Source organism: Molossus molossus, unplaced genomic scaffold, assembly GCF_014108415.1.
Source record: "Molossus molossus isolate mMolMol1 unplaced genomic scaffold, mMolMol1.p scaffold_m16_p_8, whole genome shotgun sequence".
NCBI lineage: Eukaryota > Metazoa > Chordata > Mammalia > Chiroptera > Molossidae > Molossus > Molossus molossus.
Genome location: NW_023425402.1, coordinates 48,639,738 through 48,645,737, shown reverse-complemented (window position 1 = coordinate 48,645,737; position 6,000 = coordinate 48,639,738).

Here is a 6,000-nt window from a genome sequence, read left to right as displayed (position 1 = left end):
GTACCACAGCTTTTTTATCCACTTATCTACTGATGGACACTTGGGCTGTTTTACCAGATCTTAGTGATTGTAAACAGAACTGCTAGGAACATAGGGGTGCATATATTCTTTCTGATTGGTGTTTCAGGCTTCTTAGGGTATATTCCTAGAAGTGTAATCAGTGGGTCAAATGGCAGTTCACTTATTTGTGGAATAAAATGAACAAAATAAGCTGATGAACAAAATAGACACGGAAGTAGGGGAAAGACTGACAAACCACAGAGGGAAGGGGGTGGGAGGTGTTAGCTCTAACTTCCATATTTCTGCCCCAAGCCTCTTAAATCTTTTATTTTCATAATGATGCCCTAAGCCTCTTATCTTTTAACCTTGCTCTAAGCCTCTCATTCCAGGAAACCAAAACCCATCACTCCAGTCAGGAGGAACAGAATGATGGAACCACCCTAACCCACCCCAAACTGCAAACAGTTAGTCGCTCGACAAGAAAAACAAGTTTCAGGAGACCCCAGCCCCAACCAATCAATGACGACCATGACTCCTCGGCTGAATGACCACCCACCCCAGCCCTAAGTTTAAAAATCCTTAGTCTGGACGAGCTGGTTGCTATTTTCTCCTTAGAGGTAGCCCGGCAGGTCTTTCTCTCAATAAACCTGCACTGTTCTGGTTACTCAACACCGCCTCGTTCTTACAGGAGGGCGGGAAGAGATAAACCAAGTAACTTATGTGCATATATGCATAACCAATCGGCACAGACAACAGTACGGTAAGGTGGTGGGGGAGTGGGGTGGAGGGTGTCAGTGGGGGGAAAAGAAGGGACATCTGTAAAAAAAAATCATAAAAAGAAAAACAGATTACAGACTCAAATATCAGAGCTAAAACTACAATTTTTTTTTTTTTTTTTTGGTACGTGCCCCAATGGGAACTGACCCCGGGACTCTGGGCTGTAAGTCTGTAAGCCAGCTCTCCAACTGCTGAGCCAAACTGGCCAGGGTAAAACTGCAGAATTTTTAGAAAAGAACATTGGAAAAAATTTTGGTGACTTTAGGTTAGGCAAAGATCCTTAGACAGGACACAAAAAGCATGATCCATACGGGGGAAAATATTGATTAAACTGGATCTCATCAAAATGACCTTTACATTTCAAAACACCATTATGAAAATGAAGTTAAGCAATGGATGGGGAGCAAATGTTTGCATGCCATATATCTGATAAAGGACTTGAGCCCAGAATGACTATGATGCAATGATAAGACAAACTGAGGTAGGTTGGTAAGCCAGGACTGAGACAGAGAGAAAAATGGCCAAGCAGTTTACAGCCATCTAGTAAACCCTCAAATGTTATCTCCCCTAACCAAGGACACTTAAGAGTAAATGGTTTATACTTCTCCTCCCCAAACAGAGGGTAAATAGTGTAAAACCACCCTACTCAGGGAGAGAGATAACAGAAATCCAATTAATGCCATTGGCCAACCACACCCAAGGACAGATGGAGTCAAGGGAATAAACCCCATTTTGGCACATCAGCATAAAGCTGATGAATATTCTATTGAGATCCTCCCCTAAGACCTCCCCTAAACCCCAGCCTTTAAAAACCCTCAAAACAAAGTACCCAGCACATACTGTCCCTCCCGGGAACACACCACTGCCTGTCCCTTCTCCCCTCGCTTCCCCCCAGGAACCCAACTCCTAAGCTCTAGGAGCCCCCACGAGACTTGCACCCAGGGGAGCAGTGGGCAGCAGCAGCTCATCCTGGCTGACCCCTGAACCTGCCCCAAGGGTCCGTTTCTCAGACTCTCCAGGGAGCTGACAGCAGCCCACCCTGGTTCACTTCTTTCCCTAATGTCTCTAGAGCCAGAGCAGTCTGCCCAGGTCTCTCCTGCTGCTGCTTCTATCCCGGCCCGTCCTGGTTTCTCTGTTCCCAACTTTAGTAAAGCACTCCCCAAACCACCTGGACTCGTCTTGGGAAATCCTTCCTGCATGGAGTAAGAACCCACACACTACACACACTGTCCCGAAGCACCCCACGCCAGGCCCTGTCTGGTAACAAAACAACCCAATTAAGAAATAGGCAAAATATTTCAACATATTTTACCAAAAAATGTGTACAAATGGTTAATATGTTCATGAGAAGATGCTTAACATTGTGCTGTCATGTTTATAACCCGTAATTGATGATTGGTAAATTATTGTGCTGCTCCATAATTGATGATTGGGAAAGTCACTGTATGCCCTCAAGCTGAACCCGGTTAGTGAAAATAACCTCAGGAATTTGGAATACTCCCTGAACCAAAAAATTGTTGGGAGCTGGCTACATGTCTAACAGAGTCCAGAGATCCTGGAGGTCTTGAGTCAGAGACTCAACCTCGCCTACAATCTCAAGGAATCAGGCTTGCATTGTGTTTGTGCAGCTCGGGGCTAAGTGCGACCCAATGTACCTCGAAATATTTGAAATACCTGGGTGTGCCTGGGTGTTCCTGGGTGTGCCTGGGTGTTCCTGTCATCAGCAAGGCAAACTAATTCTATACAGCATTGTTGTAGCCCTGGGCATTATATCAAGAAGATCCTACTTGCTGTAAGGTCTAAAAGGCATGTAATGAAGCATATCGGGTCTGATTCCAAAGACTCTATCACAGGGGGTTCGGAATCAGACACCGGCCGGCTAATAAACGGCTCTTATTTGGACTGCAATTCTCTAGTGGGCTTTCTTTGACTCTGGCGCCACAACAATTGGAGGCCCCAGGGCTGGTCTCCAAGAACTCGGGGTCAGTCACTGGCCAGCTTTACTATTTGGCTCTGGTGGTCTCTCGGTTCTCTCGCACCACAACAAACATCATTAGTCATCAGGGAAATGTAAATAAAAATGACAGTGAGATACCATCTCATTCCTACTGGAATAGCTATAATAAAATGGGAAAAACAGGCTGGCAGGGATGTGAAGAAATTGGAACCATACGTGTTGCTGGTGGAAACGTAAAATGACACAGCTACTTTGGAAAACAGTTGGGCAATTTCTAAAACGTTATCCGTAAATTTACCATGTGACTAAGCAATTTCACTCCTGAGGATCTCCTTAAGACAAGTGAAAACATATGTCCACACAAAGACCTGGACTTGAATACTCAATAGCAGCATTATTCATAATAGGTAAAAAGTAGGAACAAACCAAATGCCAACCAACCAGGAAATGGATAAACACATGTGGTATATCCCTACAATGGAATACTATTTAGCAATAAAAAAGAATGAAATAATGATTAGTGCTACATGGGTGAATCTCAAAAACATAATATTGAGTGACAGAAACCGGATGCAGTAGACTAAATATTGTAAAATTCTATTTCTATAAAATGCCCAGAGAAGGCAAATTGATAGCGGCTGAGAGTGGGCTGGTGGCTGCCTGGGACTGGGTGGGAATGGGGGTTGACTCAAACATGGGACGTTTAAGACTGAATTGCTGATGCTTGCACGGCTTTGTAAACTTACTAAAACTCATTGAACTGACACTTAAACTAGGTGAATTTTATGGTATGCAAATTATGCTTCGATAAAGGCTGCTTTTAAGAAGGAAGGCAATTTAAGCAATTCTAATGTTCAAAAGAAGAAGGGAAGGAAGAAGGCAAACCCGCTGGTATGGCTCAGTGGTTGAGCGTCGGACCCATGCACCAAGAGGTTGCCAGTTCGATTCCCAATCAGGACACATGCCCAGGTTGTGGGCCTGATCCCCAGTGGGGGGCATGCAGGAGGCAGACAACTGATGTTCTTTCTCATCGATGTTTCTATCTCTCTCTCCCTCTCCCTTCCTCTCTCTAAAATCATTAAAGAAAAAAAAAAAAGAAAGAAGGCTAAAAGGAAAGAGAAGCAAGGTATAGAACTGCATAACGAGGCAGCCATTAGGAAGTTCAAAATAAACTGATCATGTTCCAGGTAAAGTAGGTTTCGGTAGCTGCGATGCATGCTGCGCAGGGCGGGCGGGCACGGGCATCGGCACCGCGCCCAGAATGTGAGGAGCGACACAGACAGTGACAGTGACGTTACAAGGGTTCACTGGAGGCAGGAAAGGCTGCAAGTGGAGCTTAATTCTTTGAGCTGATGTCATTTTCCAGTTCATTTGAAAGCTCAAAAAAAGACCCAAATAAATCAACAAAACACAATAAAGCTCACACTGTTATAGCATGAAAGATTTTAGTCAAAGATCATTTTGTTTTCCTTCGAACAAACCCTAGGAATTTCCTTCTCCCAAATCTTTGAAGAAGCAAAGACGGCCTCTCCTCTCCTACGAGATGGTGACTCCTGGTCTTGGCCAAAAGCAGAAGCTCTGACAACTGCCTAACGCCTCTGTCCTGCCCTGCGAGGCTGGGAACGTCAGCGGCTAGAAAGAAGTCGTCACACTGAAGTGCGGCTGGCTGAGAACTCACAGCCACGCAAAAGGAAAATCGCAGGGTGGGAGTCCATCCTGGGCTCCTCTCGCCGGGATGGGAGCCGTCAGCTGAGGAGATGAATCATCCAAGTTGGAGAATTTTAAGGGAATTGTTCCACAGTTTTAATCTGCTGCCGCGGAGGACCTGCAGGGAGGCACCATTTCTCCAAGGCAGAGGTCTTCTTAGCAGGTCGGGAAGTGGACTTAAGTATCTGCCAAAGACCCGTTTACAGCGGAGAAACTAACCAGGAGCAGAAATCCAGATGCTTGCTTAGAATCGAAGCTACTTGTCGATTACGGCGTGAGGACGACAGCACCGTGGAACAGCGTTCAGGACGTGCCATGTGAGAACAGCACGGCTCAAAGTTGGATTTATACCACGACAAGCATGTGAACGGGAGGGCTAGGAGAATTACAGAAGAAACAGTGATACTGACTTGTTAGCGTGGTGAGATTGTGAGTGACTGATTTTATTCTACTTTCCAAAATTTCTTTAAAGTGGTTATCGACTTAAATGTACTTAAAAAGTGAAATGTAAGCAATTCCAAAAGGCTGTGCAGTGGCGAACTCGTGTGCGCAGGGACGGGCGGTGATGGGCGCCGTTAGCCTTAGAAGTGAGCAGATCGAGTTGAGAGAAAGCTAATGTAGTTCTCCCAGGAAGATGGCGTCAGCATTTCCAGAGTAAAAGAGTAAAAGCCTGAGAAACTTTCTCTTTCTATGGAAGAGAAAGAAATATATACCTCGAAAGAACATTCCTTCACTAATAGAGGTCTAACACCTAGCATGTCAGAACTCCAAGAGCAGGTGGGGTGAGCGAAAAGCTATCAGCTTTGACCCCGCTTGACTCTCCCCAGGTGACACCTCTTTTTCAGTTGCCTACAGAAGTATGTTATCTCCTTAACGGAAAGGCAGGGCCCGTTCTGGGAAAATACAACAGTTCATTTCAGCAGGGATCAGGACTGAGGGTAGAAGAGAAAGAAGTAAATGATTATCTTGTTAGATGGCTTTGTGTTTTTAAAGAAAGTGCATAACTTGATTATTACTAAGACATGACTAACAATAATGGGAACTATTAATAATAATGGAATGACAATCATGCCCTCACAGTAAGTGGATTAGAAAACCAAGCCCATCCATCTCTGCCTTTTGTGCTGTGGGTGCCCTCTCTGGACTGAGAGGCAGTCATTAGAGTCTAAAGATAAATCCTGGAGCTTCTATTGGCCAGAAAGGTGATCTTAACAATAGGATTTCAGTGGGAAGACAACATGAAGAGGCAGAAAAGGATCTTCCTGAGACTTAAGTCTAGGAAGGAGACTGAAAAGGGTTTTCTGAAAAGCAAGGTTTTTCCTTATCAGAGATGGACGTGCTGATTAGCTAGAGTCTTTTTTTAAAAAAGCATCCTTTAGCTGCATCAGTTTCCCCAAACCTGCTTGCCCAAAGAGATCTATCCATGTTGTAGTAGCAACCTGTCAGGTTTTGAAAGGTGATCATATAATCAGTTTATTCGGATTACTTTCTGGTCACCTGAGTTCAATGGGTTGTATCTGTCTTTTACCCCAAGTGGTATAAGTGGTATGTAGGTATCA